Below are 18531 nucleotides of genomic sequence, written 5' to 3'. Positions count from 1 at the left end.
CTGGAGGAGAGGGGTAGGACAAGTGGAATTCTGGATGAGCTCCTACTCTCAACTCCCGGTTGAAAGAAGGAAGAACCATTTTTAATGCAATGAGTGCAGCCTCTCAGAAGGCTACCATAAAAGCAGCTGAATCTTTAGGCAGTTATGATGTCAGGCTGACGCCATCTTAGAATTTCCTCTCTGGCTACTCACGATACAACACTAGGTCATGTTTTCCATAAAGCATGATAAAACCAGGGATATCAGAAGCCACCATTTCCTATACTGCCTTGCAGTCATCAAATGCAGTGCAGTTTCCATTCCACTGCAGTTTGTCTTCCTTCAAAAAACATGTTTTTTGTCTCCCTGTCCTCTGTGGCAAAACTTAGGTAATTAATACTGTAATTGACTCTGTCCTTGCCTTATTCCACCCTGTTCATGTCACTGCAAAGGAAACATAATACAATTGCAGAGGAATGTAGTGAATTGCTGTATGTATAATCTGTGGACTGAAAGCAACAACAGTGAATACCAGTCATATTTATTGGATTGATTTCCATTCTGGGCATGGGACAAATAAGCAAACAATGGCAACTTCTGCTCCCTTTTCTGGGGTTGCTTTTTTTTTTTTTGTCAGAATACTCTGACATTCTTGTGGCGTTCGTACGGAGCCCCTGGCTGTCTCACGGACTATTGACCCGTACACCACTAATCCACTGCTACCAACCTGGTCCTCCCTGGTAAAATCACTTCAGTCTCAGTCAGCTTTTCAATTAATAAAGAAGAGTGTATTTTATTTCAGACACAAACAAAACTTTTACAGCATTCCAAACGTTGTTGCTCTTTACTTTCTTAGTCTTATTTTCCTCTCTCTGTCTCTTCAAACTCCCCACACTCAAGAACCCACGGCCCTAACTGTCTCTCTATTACCAACTGCCTTTCCCAACCAGCCAACCCATGAAAACCAACCAACTGCCCACCAATAACTCCCAACCAACTCCTCCCAGAACTCCTCCCAGAACTGGTTTTATAAACCCACTGACTCCACCCCCCTGGGTCCTGTCTGTGCAACCTATTTAACTATTTCCCCTCCAGCACTCTCTCATATGTGTTAACGTCACAATTCTTTACACAGAACATGCAACTTTGGGCAACAGTTTTCTGTATTTCTTTCTTTCTTTTTGTAAAGGCTCTTTAGTCAAGAGTGGCAGTGGGATGTATTTTGCTTTTCACTTCACAAGAGTGGACAAGCACAAATGCAGCATGATTCTATTCTGACACTAGTGGCTGGACTAAATAGGTCGTTTTCCAAAGCTACAAATGAATACATCTACACAGTCGTCTTCTGCCAGCTTAGTTTCACGAGTCTACAAATCTACTATCCTCATATGTTGGGAATTTTATGATAACTTGGAATAAATATCAAATAAGAAATTCCCTCCCAGAACACCTGTGTGATTTCACCTCTCTTATTTTCTTCAGATTTTTATAGTGTTACATGCATTGCTGCACTATCTGTTTAAGTGCTGGTTACTTTAGGAAATCTGTATATAAAATAGTCCTGTAATGTACGTACAGTGGTACCTTGGTTTATGAACTTAATCCGTTCTGGAAATCCGTTCTTAAACCAAAGTGTTCTTAAACCAAGGCGTGCTTTCCCATAACAGCGGGGACTCAATTTACAAATGGAACAAACTCAACAGGAAGAGAAACATGTTCTTATTCCAAGGCAAAGTTCACGAACCAAAACACCTAGTTCCGGGTTTGCAGCGTTCTTAATCGAAGTTGTTCATAAATTAAGCTTTTCTTAAACCAAGGTACCCCTGTATAAGAATGTGTACACAAATGCTGATAATATGCAAGAGTTGTTCATATTTTTAGTAGAACCGGCTGAAGAAAAATAACTACCTTTTCAGGATCAAGGAGTGAGAGAGAGATTAGAGAAAAAAATCCATGTGAATAAGCTTGACATCAAGATTTTCTGAACAGAACATCTCTAGTTGCCTCCTCAGTGGCAAAATATAGTTTGTCTCTTGGCAAGAACCTGTTATCAGTAATGCCATCCAACTTGCCTCAGGGCCAAATCTCATGAGATCATTCAGTCTACATGTGTGTCTTTTCTCTTCCAATAAATTGATTTTTTTTTTTACTTTTTTACCATTCCTCTTTTTGCAGCTGTTCCTCATTCAATGTTTCAGGGCAATAATTTGTGCTTTGGACAATCTGTTGCTGGTGGAAGAATGCCTGGGCATGCTCCTTCAACCATCTGACAGAGTAGACCATCTGACAGAGAGGTAACAAAGTTGTCATGTTTGGCACCAGGATACTTTTGTATATTTTTTTTAATTAAATAGGTATTTGATTATGAGCAGCAATGCTAATAATTGTTTCATTTTTATACATTACAAACTTATAAATCTCTGCATTTGGGGATTCTTGAATTCCACGCTGATGTAATGAAAAGGTCATAAAACAGCTCAGAGTGTTGCTACAAGGACCTACTGTGTGTTAAGTATAGTAATTTAATTCACTGAAATTGTAGATGCTTGTATGCATTACTATGTGTTTAAATTTGACTGGTTGGTAAGTGAATTCTAGAGAGTTATCTAGTCATTCTCATGTGATTGACTAATGTTGGTCACATGGGAGGTACCTCATGAAGGAGAGGTTCCATTCTATGTGAAGCAGGATGGCTGTGTTTTGAAATCCACTGTGAACACTGCTAAGTTGAACAGAGTGTTGGAGTGCATTTTCTCTGCTTAAAGAAAGAGATTAAAGCTACAGGAGAAGGTAAAAGTGGAAATCTCTCATAAGAGTTGCACAGGATGGCCAACTGAGATACAGAAGGCTGAGTGCTGAGCTCTCAGAGAAGGAAAATACAGTTGTTTGGAAATTAGAAGAAGAGACTGTTAACCCATGCTTCGAGAAGCATATGACTGTAAACATTATGTTTTAATTCATCTGTAAGTTTCTGCAAGTAAAGTTTTTTGAATGTTCAAGTCTGGACATTGGCTTAATTTCCAAAGAAGGGTGTCAGTCATATATATGATTTGAGCTTCTTAGCTGTGCTTTCGCTATTCTTATTTCAACACTCTGTGTATGCATGCAGCAGGAAGGAATTTAAATCTTATGAGATTCCCACTCCCCTTAAGCAGTACAGTAGTACCTTGGGTTAAGTACTTGGGTTAAGTACTCGTTCCGGAGGTCTGTTCTTAACCTGAAACTGTTCTTAACCTGAAGCACCACTTTAGCTAATGGGGCCTCCTGCTGCTGCCGCGCCGCCGGAGCACAATTTCTGTTCTCATCCTGAAGCAAAGTTCTTAACCCGAGGCACTATTTCTGGGTTAGAGGAGTCTGTAACCTGAAGCGTGTGTAACCTGAAGCGTATGTAACCCAAAGTACCACTGTATATCAGCTGGATAAGAACAGGCATTACAATACTCTTCTCAATTAAATGTTCCTCCTCCTCAATCACAGTAGGTTTCCAATGCAGAGCTAGATACTAAACAAGCTTCGTACCTCTGCTACAATGACCATATACTCTCTGAGCATAGCATAGGATGGATAGGACTTGGAGAGAGAACCACTTTCCCCTCATATTTTTGAGAAAATAATTTCTTGGAACTATGCACACACACATATAGTAGCATGTCTTCAGCATATCAAGGAAGAACAGAACAATTGAGCATTCCATGCTTCTTTCTAGAGTATTGCTTTTACAGTTGGACTGGTTGCATCTCACCACATTGAGTGCCCCCCCCCCAAGAAAAGTACATTGAGAAATGTACAGAGGACAACCCTTTCAACAGAGCCTTTTCAGGCATAATATCAGAAATGTAAAGCATTCAGGAAGAACTATGGGTCACATTTAGCATGTGTGGCAGGCTCTAATTTCTCACCACTAGATGACTCAACAGTTGGAGATTTCCAGCTTTACTAAGCCCAGCACAGAATACTAGCAGAATATTATGGTTTGTGTGAATATAAAAAAATTCCTTCCAGTAGCACCTTAAAGACCAACTAAGTTAGTTCTTGGTATGAGCTTTCGTGTGCATGCACACGAAAGCTCATACCAAGAACTAACTTAGTTGGTCTTTAAGGTGCTACTGGAAGGAATTTTTTTTTATTTTGACTATGGCAGACCAACACGGCTACCTATCTGTAAATGGTTTGTGTGGTACTTGTTTTTGCAATCTCAAGTGAAGGGAAAAACTAGGTATTTGTTCAGCCTCTTCTGGGAAGTTATACATGGTTGGATGAGCTGAACTTGGCTTGGTTGAACACAGGTTGTGTAGGTGGGCTGTTAGTAGACTCTAGTTAGAAGCTCATCTTTGAGCTGATGTGAGAGAAGAATTTCTGTTTGTGATGTTTGATTCTGTTGGCTCATTCATACATGCATGCCACCCTTGCAATAAATCAGTCTTTCACACCTTATAGTCTACAAAGGCAAAAATAGCCTACCGGACAAATTATTGCCTAACAGAGGCTATAAAATACTCAGGCTCAATTTTGATCCGCAGCCTGCCAAACCAGAGTTAGGCACACCCCCTCCTCTCTCCTTGTCTCCCCCTTCCCCCTTCCTTACATACTGGTTTAATGAAACCACAGTTAGCAGTTACGTCCAAAATGGGAATTTATACTTCATCACCAGTTTATTTTTTGAATGGTGGGAATATGATCTTGTTGCTTAGTCGTTTAGTCGTGTCTGACTCTTCGTGACCCCATGGAACAGATAACGCCAGGCACTCCTGTCTTCCACTGTCTCCCTCAGTTTGGTCAAACTCATGTTTGTAGCTTCGAGAACACTGTCCAACCATCTCGTCCTCTGTCGTCCCCTTCTCCTTGTGCCCTCCATCTTTCCCAGCATCAGGGTCTTTTCAAGGGAGTCTTCTCTTCTCATGAGATGGCCAAAGTATTGGAGCCTCAGCTTCAGGATCAGCCCTTCCAGTGAGCACTCAGGGCTGGTTTCCTTAAGAATGGATAGGAAATCATCTTAGTTCCCTTCATGAAAACAATTCACTGTCCTGAGCCTCAGCTTCAGGATCTGTCCTTCTAGTGAGCACTCAGGGCTGATTTCCTTAAGAATGGATAGGAAATCATCTTTGTTCCCTTCATGAAAACAATTCACTGGCCTGAGTATGTGCTCAGAGAGCCCTTTGTTCTTAATTCTTAGTGTACATGGTCCTGCTACTCTGTACCTAGTCCTAGCTGGTAGACCTCATGTTTCAAGTAAAATGAGAAGCATATGCCAGAAACCTCAGTCTTGTCACCCCTGGAGTAGAAAGATAGAATCTTTCTCTGCTTAAATTGGCTAAGGATGTTAGTTAGGATTAAGACAAAACCTTCCCCCACAATGGTGAGTTTTGGGATGGGTTTTGTAAAAAAGGGGGAATGTGTTGGAAGGTTTCAGGTAGCATTTCCTGCTGTTGGTGTTTATCCCTTTGAGTCTTAACTATAAACAGCATTTTTGCTGCTCCCTGGAGTCCTAGTAACAGGGGAGCTGTTTTGACAGATGTCATCTCCCCACTCCATAAGAATTCCTCTTGGGGGGTGATGTCTTGTGATGCAACACTGCATATACATTTGGAAGAGGGTTGGCTCAAAATAATAATAATAATTTTTTAAAATAAAAAATTTAGGGAAGAGATTTTTTAAAAAGATAATTGTTATTTAAAGGTTTTCTTAGGTTACAAAAGTATGTGCATTGTCTTCTTCTTTTTCAGGTTCTAGAGTTGAGAACAAGACTTGTTTTCTCAGTATTAGTTCAGTTTTATCAATTAAACCTCTAATGTCTCCATCCTACAGAATTCAAGCAATTTTCTTAGTAAATCTAGCAGATGTTTAAAGATAACTTCTGCCTTTCCTCTCTCAGCATAACATCCAGAACACTACCCTGTTGTGTTACCGACACATTGTGGCAAGAATTAATGAGGAAGTTCTCTCCAGGGCACAACAGATTGTGTCCGGAATTATCAAGGTTTCTGGAAGCTAATCCAATGGTACTGAGAATTTTTATTGTATTTAGAATGGGCCATTGCGAATAATCAGTCCTTTGCATCTGAGGTGGTGTCATGGGCCAGCTATGAGGTGTTTCAGCTGCTTGGAATCTGACGAATATCATGAGAGGTCATGGTTTCCTGAGAGGAGGACAAGGAGTGGAGAATTATGTGAAAATGTTAAGGTCAAGGCCCGTTCAGTACAATCCACTTGAAAACTAAAAGCATTCTTCACCTGGGGAAATCTTGCTCTAGAATTCATGCTTAATGAAATTAACTTCATCCCTGAAGTAACCTTATCCCTTTTATTACAGGAAAGTGATTGTTGAGGAGAAGGCCCACTGCAGAAAACACCCCTAGGTCAAGAAGGAGCAGAATCAAAAGGCCTTGTTGCAGACATGGGGCTGCTGGAGTCCATGTGTTCCTCTTACTGAGAACTGCCTCACTTTGCTAAATTCTCCAGAACGTGGGCACATAGGAAGCTGCCTTGTACTGAGCCAGATCAATGGACCCTCTAGATTAATACTGTCTACACAGATTGAATCATAGAATCATAGAATCATAGAGTTGGAAGAGACCACAAGGGCCATCGAGTCCAACCCCCTGCCAAGCAGGAAACACCATCAGAGCACTCCTGACATATGGTTGTCAAGCCTCTGCTTAAAGACCTCCAAAGTAGGAGACTCCACCACACTCCTTGGCAGCAAATTCCACTGTCGAACAGCTCTTACTGTCAGGAAGTTCTTCCTAATGTTTAGGTGGAATCTTCTTTCTTGTAGTTTGGATCCATTGCTCCGTGTCCGCTTCTCTGGAGCAGCAGAAAACAACCTTTCTCCCTCCTCTATGTGACATCCTTTTATATATTTGAACATGGCTATCATATCACCCCTTAACCTCCTCTTCTCCAGGCTAAACATGCCCAGCTCCCTTAGCCGTTCCTCATAAGGCATCGTTTCCAGGCCTTTGACCATTTTGGTTGCCCTCCTCTGGCAGAAGCTCAAGAGTTTCAGGCAGCACATTTTTCCCAGTTCTGCCTGAAGCTGTCGGGGAATTCACCTGGAACCTTCAGCATGAAAAGCAGATTCTCTGCCACTGTCATTTCAATTTGCTTTTCCACTTCGAAAGCTCTGCTGCCATGCGATAGGGTACTGTGGCAAACTCCACAAACTGGCTCTTTTGGCTTAAGACACTCCTTGAATGCCTGGTCACAGGGCACCTTCACAGGGCTCTTGAACACCTCCAGGCACACCGGGCAGGTGAAGCAGGACAGCGAGTCTAGCCACTCAGCAGCAACGGCAGCAGCCATTTCCCCCTCCATGTTCCCGGGAGCTCACCTCAGCCAGTGCCATCTTCTCCACAAGTCATTTCCAAGAGCCTCTGCTGGCAGCGCGACAGCAACGCTCACAAACAAACCGGGAGGGAGCTTCCTTTCCCACTGAGCTACAACCCTTCCTCATTATCTTTATGTGTATTATCTTAATACTTTAAGAGTATTATCCTTAAAGTTAGACGATCATGGCACTCTAGCCTTGACTTAAAACTAAGGCACATAACCCCCAGCTCAGACAGCAGATGGGGAATTATTATTATTTTTCCTCACGTGAAACTTCTGTTCCTGCTTTAACTCCTAGACATCACCAGGGGGAAGGGATGGTGAGGCCTCAATTCAGAGCAAGCAGTCACCTGACCATCTCAAACTGGGCCAGCAAGGAGATTGAGGCAGGGTCCAAGGCCCTATAAAAGGAGCAGGTACTGGTGGTAGCTGTTCAGCAACATTGGGAGCAGAGGCAGTTTTAGGGTAGCACTGGGTGCCATGCTTCAGGGGGCACCAAAACAATGCTGTAGAACAGGGTGCCACTGAAATTTGAAAGCCCAAAGTCTGCTACTTTCTGGAGGGTCTGGAGGCCTCTGTTCTAAAACACCCCATGTTTATATTTATCAATAGGTCTCTTTAGGAAAATGTGTGTTTAGGTACTCCACGCAATCCAGATGCCCACAAGCTTCCTCACGTTAGAAAGATGGGGAAGCTGCATGCAGCGATGCTATGGGCAATGCTCGAAGTGTGTCCCCAGCCAACTCCTGATTGTCCTAAACCCACCCACCCACACACTTAACTCAGGCATAAGACTAGACACACATGTAACTCAGTCACAGACTCTCATGCACAGATTTCACATGTATGCAGCCACATGAATATATCTACGCAAGTGCATATCTCCCTCTGTCATACATATGACTTAGACAAGCAAGTCAGTATATGATAAGCCCATATAGGCACATTTAAGTTGTGCACAGTTAACTTTACATGCTTGACAATTTAAAAAAATAAAAAAAATAAAGGGGGTGGAAAGGGGGGAGACATCTAGGAAAAAAGACTTTGGCAATCCTACTCACCATTGCATCCCAGGTGCTTTGACTATAGCAGATTTTGGCTTTAGGCACCATCTCTGGAATGTAACTCCCACGTAATCTGCAGGCTTACTGTGTAGGACTGCAGCCTTAGAGAACCTCGGTCTTGCAACTTCACTAAACTACTGAATGAGATAGTATCTTAACCACATGAGTTTTCCACATAATGTAGGGAGTCTCCACGCCTTCACTTGAAATTCTTGCTGGCAACTTGTAATGCAATCGTGATTACTCTTTCTTTACTAGATAGAAGCAAAAGATATTATTATTATTATTATTATTATTATTATTATTATTATTATCATCATCATCATCATCATTATTATTTGCACTTAAAAAAACATTTCTTTTAGAAAACGTAGCCCAAAACTACTATTTCACATTCTGCAAAAAACAGTGCATGCCAGATCCACAGCATAAAAAAGATGCCCTCTGGAAGATGAGTCAGTGAGGCATCTTTCCATTGTGAAGAACACCCCTCAAGAGTTTTTTGTTTGCTTGCTTTTTTTAATCAGTCAAATAAATTGTTCTGGCAACTGCTTCCTCTCCCCACCCCCAGCATCGAAAGATCAGAAGCAGGATACTTTGTTGCTGCTGTTGTTTAGTCGTTTAGTCATGTCCGACTCTTCGTGACCCCATGGACCAGAGCACGCCAGGCACTCCTGTCTTCCACTGCTTCCTGCAGTTTGGTCAAATTCGTGCTGGTAGCTTCGAGAACACTATCCAACCATCTCGTCCTCTGTCGTCCCCTTCTCCTTGTGCCCTAGTTGATACAAATTCTCGATAATATTCTAAAAATATGTATCTCAGATCAAGGGGCATTCAGCGTACAGTTCCTGCCACTCAGTTATTGATCTAGCTGTTCATTGTACTGTGGACCTGAGAAGAAAAAGTCATTTGGGTTGGAGGGATTGTATGCCACCTCTCTCACTTGTGCTCTCTGTTCTACCCAATAAATTACTTTCTTTCTGTATAGGCATTGCAAGCACAGGCCAAAGGGGCTGCCTTTTGCCTTTGAAGGTGGCTTGGAAGCTACGGTTAGAAGCTGTGGCCTTCCTCCAGACAGATACAAGTCTCAAAGAGCATACAATTCCTATTTTAGCTCAAGCTCTCTGACTTTGCTTCTAGGCTCAATTTAAAGTGCTGGTTCTGACTTTTTCAGACTTATCTGAGGCCTGCGGACTTTGGGGAGCATCTCTGATATGCACTTTCCTCTTTCCTTGCATCTGCAGTGAAGGTTCTGCAATGCATCCTGCCCTTTTGGGAGGGGAAGACCGCAGGGGTTTCATAGCCTGGCTTCTTCTGCCGAGACAACCACATAATAGAATGCTCTTGCTAGTGGGGCTTCCATCGGCCCACATGCTGATGGCTTTCTAAAGTCAAGTTGTTATTATTAGATAGCTTTTTTTCAAATGGGTTTCCTAATGGAAAACTGAATGTGTGTTTAACTGCTGTGTTTGTTTTGAATTTGCTTTATTCTCTTCTATTCTGTTCTGTCTGTGGCTGCTTATGGGTGATTTTGTATTTCTTCAGTTTTATGCATCTTTTACGGTTTGCAATTGTTTCTTTGTTTTAACCAGAGTGCTGTTTTTGGATTTTGTTTTTTTTAAAAAAAATTTTATTAGTTTTACAAAAAATTTTAAACAATACAAACAAATAAAAAGACATACAAACATGTATAATTTCATAACCTTTTTTTCATATCCCTCACTTCTCGGACTCCCCCAAACCTCCCCTTCCTACATCCCAATTTCCAAAATTATTTCAGCAAATTCTAAATAATTTTATCAAATATATTTCTTCTTATTCTTTTCTTTAACTTAATCTTATGTCGCTGTAATCTCCTTTTCTTTCTCAAAACCTCGACATTTTAGCATTCATCAATTTTATAATAGTTCTTAAGATAGATTTTAAATTTCTTCCAATCTTCTTCCGCCGTCTCTTTCCCCTGATCACGGATTCTGCCAGTCATCTCAGCCAGTGTCATATAGTCCATCACCTTCATCTGCCACTCTTCCAGGGTGGGTAGATCTTGTGTCTTCCAATACTTTGCGATGAGTATTCTTGCTGCTGTCATAGCATACATAAAAAAAGTTCTATCTTTCTTTAACACCAATTGGCCGACAATGCCCAGGAGAAAGGCCTCTGGTTTCTTAGGGAAGGTACATTTAAGTACCTTTTTCATTTCATTATATATCATCTCCCAAAAAGCCTTAATCTTTGGGCACGTCCACCAAAGGTGATAGAAAGTACCTTCAGTTTCTTTACATTTCCAACACTTATTATCGGGCAAATGATAGATTTTTGCTAGCTTGACTGGGGTCATGTACCACCTATAAATCATTTTCATAATATTTTCCTTTAAGGCATTACATGCCGTAAATTTTATCCCGGTGTTCCACAACCATTCCCAGTCAGCAAACATAATGTTATGACCAATGTCCTGTGCCCACTTAATCATAGCTGATTTAACTGTTTCATCTTGTGTATTCCATTTCAGCAGCAAGTTATACATTCTTGACAAATTCTTAGTATTGGGTTCTAACAATTCAGTTTCTAATTTTGATTTCTCCACCCGGAAGCCAATTTTCCTGTCTTGTTTGTACACCTCCATTATTTGATAATAATGGAGCCAATCTCGTACTTTGGGTTTCAATTTCTCATGACTCTGTAACTTCAACTTATCTCCATCTTGTTCCAAAATTTCCCAATACTTTGGCCATTCGGCTTCCATATTAAGCTTTTTCAACGCCTTAGCCTCCAAGGGTGACAACCATCTAGGGGTTTTGTTTTCCAACAGATCTTTATATCTTATCCAAACATTATATATGTTTTTGGGTTTTGTGGTGGGGACCGAGAATGTAGCTAATAAATGCTTAAACAAAGCAAAAGAAACCTGGTTCCCCCATGCTCTGAGGCAGTGTGCTGTAATGGTTAAAGCGCTGAATGGGTTCAACTCCCTGCTCAGCCATGAAACACAATGGATGATCTTGGATCAGTAACTATTGCTCAGCCTAAGCTTATAGTTGTGAAGATAACATTATTTCACAGGAACAAAGGAAGTTGTCTTATACTGAGCCAGACCATTGGTCCACCAAGTTCAGTATCATCTACCATGAATGGGAGCAGCTTTCTGGGATTTCAGACAGGGTTCTCTCCCATCTCTACCTGGGATTTGACCTGGGCCCTTTTGCATCCAAAACAGATGCTCTACCATGGAGGTATGACTTTGTGCCAAAGCTGCAGCCTTTACCCAATGTACACCATACTAGGACTCTGAACACCACCCTGAACTACTTCCAGGAAAAGCAGGTTAAAAATAAGATAGATGAATACCTGTGTTAGAAGCCCACCTTTTCTGGAACAGTAGTATATGGACTTTCAGGAACATATAATAATACTAATACTATTATTATTAATAATAAATACCCTACCCATCTGCTTGGGTTTCCTCAGCCACTCTGAGTGGCTTCCCTTACATATAAAAGCATAATAAAACATCAATCATTAAAAACTTCCTGATACAGGGCTGCCTTCAGAGGCCTTCTAAATGTTTTGGAGTTATTTATCTCCTTGACAACTGATAGGACAGCATTCCATAGGGAGGGCGCCACTGCCAAGACGGACCTTGTAACTTCACTTCTTGCAGTGAGGGAACCACCAGAAGGCACTCAGAGGTGGGCTGAACAATAAGGGTGGAGACACACCTTCAGGTATTGTCAGGGAACTGCCATCAGCTCAGAGGCAACAGGTGGAAGGGCAGTTGGGTTACAGGGAGCCTTCGAAGATCGTGAGAAGCAGCTCTTCCTCCGACGAGGAGGGAAGCCCCGCCTCCAGTGGGGAAGGGATGCAGGGCTCGGAAGATGCAAGAGAGAACCGCAACACCGAGCCTGAGCAAAGCCAGGGGGGGGAGGCAGGTCCCCCTTTGCCCATACCCTCTCTGCACAGTCGGTTTACGCGCAGAGAGGGGAGGCGTAGGATGGGGGTCAAAAGATTGCTCTGCTGGGGAAAGTTTAAGGACCACCCACTCCCAGATTCTCCTAGCGACTGAGCAGACATGGAATTGAGACGCTCTGCACTGTAAATGTTTTGCACAGATAATAAAGCCTTGAAAAGACCAGTGGGAGTCTTGCCTGTTCTCTCTCGAGCAACCACACCAGCACACATAACATGTATATTGGGCCAAGGCCATTTAGGACTTTAGTTAGTGCTAAACAAAAATGGCCTCCAAAACATTTTCATGCTATTTGTGGACATCATAATTGTGTGGGGTGGGCAGCATTCAGCTGACTTATTTTTTCAGGGAGGTGAAATTTGTTAACACCCTCTCTTTTGTTAAATGAAACTCTATAGTTAGCTCATATTAGTTCATAGTTCATATTAGTTAGTTCATATTAGAAGAGCTGAGAGAGGGTGACTAGATGGAATAAAGGCTAAGCCTATTGCTTCCTCCTAAAATCTTCTTTGGCAATCACTTGTAGCCGAGTAAGATTGTCTTCCATGAACATGATCTTAACAGTGAGTCCGTAAGTGACTGTGGAGGCCAATTCCGGATCCACACGTCCTTCCACAGTGGGGACATAGGTTTCTGGGTGGAAATTGATGACAGTGAAGGTTTGCCAAGCATGCCTTAACATATTTCCCCCTTTCATCCTGAGTTTGAGCGTCTTCAAAGCCCATGACACCTTTGGTAAAGGCTGTTCTCCAATTGGAGCTCTTGCAGGCCAGTGTTTCCCAGTTGTCGGTGTTTATACTACATTTTAAAGATTTGCCTTGAGAGAGTCTTTCAACCTTTTTGGTTGACCACCAGCATTACACTTTCCATTTTTATGTTCAGAATAGAGTAGTTGCTTTGGAAAACAATAATCAGGTATCCGCACAACATGACCAGTCCAACAAAGTTGATGTTGAAGAATCATTGCTTCAACACTGGTGATCTTTGCTCCTTCCAGTACATTGGCATTAGTTCACCTGTCTTCCCAAGTGATGTGTAAAATGCTTTGGAGACACCATTGATGGAATCTTTCAAGGAGTTGGAGATGTCATTTATAAGTGGTCCATGTTTCACAAGCATACAGTAAGGTTGGTAGTACAATAGCTTTGTAAACAACATTTTGCTTTCCCTGCAAATGTCCCGGTCTTCAGTCGGGAGAAAGTTGCATTCACAGAGCCCAGGTGCTAGATTTCAGCATCTTTTCTTGTGGAAAGAGAGCTGCCCAGGTAGGAGAAGTGATCAACACTTTCCAATGTTACCCATTGAGTTGGATTTGTGGAGCTGCAGAGGGGTTGTTTTGTACTGGTTGGTGCAGCACTTTGGTTTTTTGGATGTTGAGTGATAGGCCAAGCTTTTCATAAGCTTCTGCAAAGATATTTAGGATGGTTTGGAAGTCATCCTCTGAGTGTGCACACACTAAGTTGCCATCAGCATACTGAAGCTCTATGATATTATCCTACAATATTAAGATATTGTTATAGATTTACAGGTACTAGAATTTAATTAAGGTTTGGGGAGTGTTGAGGTGATAGCCAGACTCATGTGAGATAGTCCCTGACAATCCTTTAATTAGCATTTTTGATGGCTAATTAAGTCAGACCCTGTGTGCTGGACAGGGTGCCACATATCCTTAATCCTGTGAAGTTAACATGGGCTCAAAAGTAATGGAGTTGGCCTAATTTCCTCTGAGGTGAGAGAACCTGGGGTTAATGATCCTTTAGCATCAAAGAACCAGGTGTGAGAATGCAGACGAGTGGGGCTTCTCTGTGTTACAAATGACCAGAGCTTAGGTTAGCAAGGTTAGAACAGGTGGGATGTGACCATTCTTGGGGAGAGGCACACTGCAGGGCAGGGATGCTGCTTCCTTTGGAAGAAGCTGGCACTAATTCGGATGTGATGCTCAGAGCCCCTCCAGAGTAGGCACAGGTTATATATAAACCATACAGCATAAAAACACCACAGTCTCCACTGTCTCTTATTGTCCCAAAGGCGTATGCACACCTGGAATCTCGCACTGCTCAAAGGCTGGAGTTGTGCATAACAATATTACAAAACAATATTAAAACCAGATCCACAGTTACATCTAAAAATCATGGATGGTGCAAATGTTGAGGCCATTTTTCTGAGTATTTTTCCAGGGGAAGGACTGAAATTCTCCAGCAGTTCAGTAGCTAAAAATATATATTTAAAAATAGAATATTATTTTCCAAGAAATAAAGGCTCAACTCTCATCTTAGCATGGCCATTCTGTGTTGTTGGAGTCTGTTTCTGTTCATTTCCATATGAGCAAAACACATAAAAGAAATGAATTGGCAACTTTTTAGTGACTGAAATGTACCTGGGATCCAGACTCGAGCTTATAAAAGGACAGCAATGCTATTATTATTTGCCGCCGCAGGAGAGGGTATTTTGCATTTAATGATTATTTACAGCACAGGTTGATGGACGATGATTCCTAGTTTCAGACCCTGGGATATTGCGCTTCCATATGAAATTTTTACATACCCTGAAATATTGTGCCATGAGTGACACTTTTCATGTGTTGTGCAAGTTGTCATTTTGGAATGAAGTCTTGCAGCAGGGGGTAAATAAGGAAAGCTTCTCCAGGCTGCACATTTGAGTGCTTCAGCTCGCCTCTCCAAAAACTGCACATTTGAATCTAGGCATCAGGAAAAGAGGTTGCTTTTGCTATTATTTCCAATGACAGCCTGCATTGTTCTGCCTTTGTTGCTTCTTTGCTAAGGGGCTACATGAAGGGCTGACTGCTTATCTGAAGAAACTTCAAAATGGAGATTATTGACATTGATGGCATGGTATCTGGTAATAGCTCCATCCTTTTCCATTGAAAACACCCAGGTCAACAACAGAAGGCTTAACCAGAAGAGGGCACCCAGTTGCAGGACACTTAGTTCAGGTCTCCCATGGAAATGGGACTTAAAAGTTTTGGCTACATCATGCTATTTTAAAATATGTTTTTGTGGGGAGCAGTGGGAAGTAAGCTGCTATCATTTCTTTTAGCTTTAATGTACAATTAATCTATGGCATCCACAGTCGTGAAGATACCAGTAACATAGATGGCTGTAAAATCCTGTTTATCTGAATTATGTTTTAATGGGCATTGTGTAATGTGTCCTGACATTTGTATTGTAAAGTATTTGATGTGGAAAGTTTTCTGTCTGTTCCGGTGAAAGTTAGTTTAACTGCTGTGTGAGGACTTAACTGATGGCTGTGAGTTAGAATTCTCAGTATGCAAAAACACCAAAGGTTTGCATGTTTCAGTCGGTGGTGGTGCAGGAAGAAGAAGAAGAAGAAGAAGAAGAAGAAGAAGAAGAAGAAGAAGAAGAAGAAGAAGACGACAATAACAGCAGAGGAAGAGGGTCAGAAAGAAAGAGTTGCTTAAGAGCTGACCATTGTGGCAGCAGCTGATCTTTTCTTCTCCTGCTCCACCTTCCTTTGTAAGAATGCTGTTTCTGGTGACATTCTCTAATTTCTTAAATAGTAACAACTTTTGCATGATCCTGCCTGTAGTGGCAGTAATGGTCAGAGAAGAGCTCCTGCTACCACTCCACCTCCACAACACTGCGACAACCTAAGGAATTATGCCACATGCCTACCAAGCATGCATTTATGGGAGAATATGGAAGCCAGCATCTCTCTCTCTCTCTCTCTCTCTCTCTCTCTCTCTCTCTCTCTCTCTGTCCCTCCCTCCCTCTTTATGCTCAGAAGGAGTCATACTCAGTGCTATTTTTCTAGAAAAAGAGGTGCCACAACTCATCAGGTGTGCCTCCCTTGTTCTCTTATAATGGAAGTGGTACCCAACTGAAAGATGCCAGAAGTGAGTTCCAGTGTATTCTGGATGAAAAAAAGCCCTGGCCATACTACATACATTGAAGGCAAAAAAAACAACAAAAAACAACAACCCAGCACCTTATTTCACCTATTCCACCCCACCACCTCTGAAAAATAGCCAAAAAAAGGTCCTCTTTGTCTTGCCACTCACAGTAGAGGTAGATATTTTTTGGTAAATTATTGGACACTGTCCTACCAGCTTCCGTCTGCCCTCCCTTGCCTGCCTTCTTTCTTACACCACTCCAGGAGGTGGCAATGTCTGTCAGCACTGTGTCTAGGCAGAGGAGGAGGAATGGTGGACCACCTCCCCATCCTGACCCTTCCAGGGAGGAGAAAGATACGGTTACAAATTGGCAGGCCAATCTAAAACTTTCCCCCATTAGTAAAAGTTAATATATCCTCCAAATAAAACTAGTCATCACCTATTATGGAGATCCATCTTGACAGGGCTGAGATGCAGTCTGTTAACTGTTTTTGGCTTTACCAAGACTTAAAGCATATCCTCTTTGTGACATCACACATGACATCAGAATGGCATGTTTGCATTCAACCTAGACTATCTCCATGCCAACAGCAATGGCCAGTAAACTTCTGCAACCAACTAACCATCAGCCTGACTACCCAGTTGCTTCTATCTAGACTATTGGATGTTTAGTTTTTGCTCTCATAATCAAAAACTGAAGAAGAGCTGTGTATAATCTGAAAACCTGCTGAGAGCATCCTGACACAATGTCTTAGTACTGCCATGGTACAACTCAGCAGGGAGGAGGAAGGGAGTAATATGAGAATTAGTTGGCTCCACCTCCTGATGGGCTCTGTCAGGGCTTTTTCCCCAGCTGGAACTCACAGGAACTTAGTTCCAGCACTTCTCTGGTGGGTGCCATTGCCGTTATAAGAGTACAAGGGTGGGTTCCGGCACCTCTTTTCTAGAAAAATAGCACTGGGCTCCCTGCCACCAACCCTGCCAGTCCCATGGAGAACCAGCCACCATTGATCAATCCCATAGGGTAGCAAAACAGAGGGACATTTTGGTTTTTCCTTGTCTGAAGACATGCTGACAAATTAGCCAATATTGAGTTGCACATCGATAAGCACAGTTAGGATGATGATGATGATGATGATGATGATAATAGTAATAGTAATAGTAATAGTAATAGTAATAGTAATAATTTATTTGTACCCCACCCATCTGGCTGGGTTTCCCCAGCCACTCTGGGTGGCTTTCAACAAAGATTAAAAATACATTAAAATGTCACACATTAAAAACTTCTTTAAACAGGACTGCCTTCAGATGTCTTTTAAATGTCAGATAGTTCCTTATTTCCTTGACATCTGATGGGAGGGCGTTCCACAGGGCGGGCGCCACTGCTGAGAAGGCCCTCTGCCTGGTTCCCTGTATCTTTGCTTCTTGCAGTGAGGGAACCACCAGAAGGCCCTCGGCACTGGACCTCAGTGTCTGGGCAGAATGATGGGGGTGGAGACGCTCCTTCAGGTATACTGGGCCAAGGCCATTTAGGGCTTTAGGTCAACACCAACACTTTGAATTGTGCTCAGAAACACAGGATCAAAACTGAGAATCTTATTGTGGCTTCAGCCAGGACTTTTGAAGTTTTTCAAAGAGGTTTATTTTTTCTAGGGGACAGTGAGGTCAAAAAGGAAGCATTAGCAGAAGTGGGAGTGGGGAAGATTTTGGACTGTTGTGAGTACTGATGTGTCTAAGGATGTCCTTCCCTAATGTCCTGGAAGAATAAGCATTTAGTGCAGTAGGGAAGTTCACACGATGCAGCCTTAACCTTAGCATTCAGATTACTGACCACTCTAGAGGAAAATGCTGCCCGCTAAGTCCATAGGCTAAAAGCACCGATCCCCTTTGCAAAGGTCACTAACCATCTGCCTGCAGAAAATTAGTTTGCCCGCTGCCAGCCTGACCCTCATGTGAACTGCAGACCTGAAGATAAAAGGTGCCCTAGTCTATGAGAAAACCCCATGCCACTCGGGTCCCACAGTATATAAAATTTGTCTGCTTCCAACCTGTCATTTCTCACTTCCATCCCTTTATAGGTCATGCGAGGGAACTGAAAAACAGCCTGGTTGGGTTTTTTTTCCAAGTTAAGTAGAGGTTTTCAGGAAATGTTTCTCCCCTTAGGATTTCACAAGCAGAGGCTTCACATTTTGATAAATTAACAAAGCTGAAACATTTAGGTTCTGTGGCCACATTCCAACATTCTGTATCCACGGAGTATAGAAAAGTGGTTACTAAAAAATGTGCCATTTCCAATGCAGTTCTCCTTTTAACTGCATGGG

The 18531-nt window shown here is 42.2% G+C and overlaps 2 long non-coding RNA genes across 2 annotated transcripts in view; one reads left to right on the top strand and one right to left on the bottom strand.

Moving 5' to 3' along the window:
* LOC310714484 overlaps nt 1-18531 on the top strand; it is a 602255-nt gene that overhangs the window by 62029 nt on the left and 521695 nt on the right. The gene's annotated exons all lie outside the window — the stretch shown is intronic.
* On the bottom strand, nt 5892-16683 carry LOC310714499. Its single transcript, XR_014529842.1, has 3 exons — nt 16650-16683; nt 8370-8626; nt 5892-6116 (listed from the first exon to the last, which is right to left on the bottom strand). It is a non-coding gene; the product is annotated as an uncharacterized lncRNA (long non-coding RNA).

The sequence above is a fragment of the Podarcis liolepis genome, assembly GCF_965112155.1.
Source record: "Podarcis liolepis genome assembly, chromosome: 8".
Classification (NCBI taxonomy): Eukaryota; Metazoa; Chordata; class Lepidosauria; order Squamata; family Lacertidae; genus Podarcis; species Podarcis liolepis.
The sequence above is the reverse complement of the archived record's forward strand: the minus strand, read 5'-3'. Positions and strand labels throughout refer to the sequence as shown.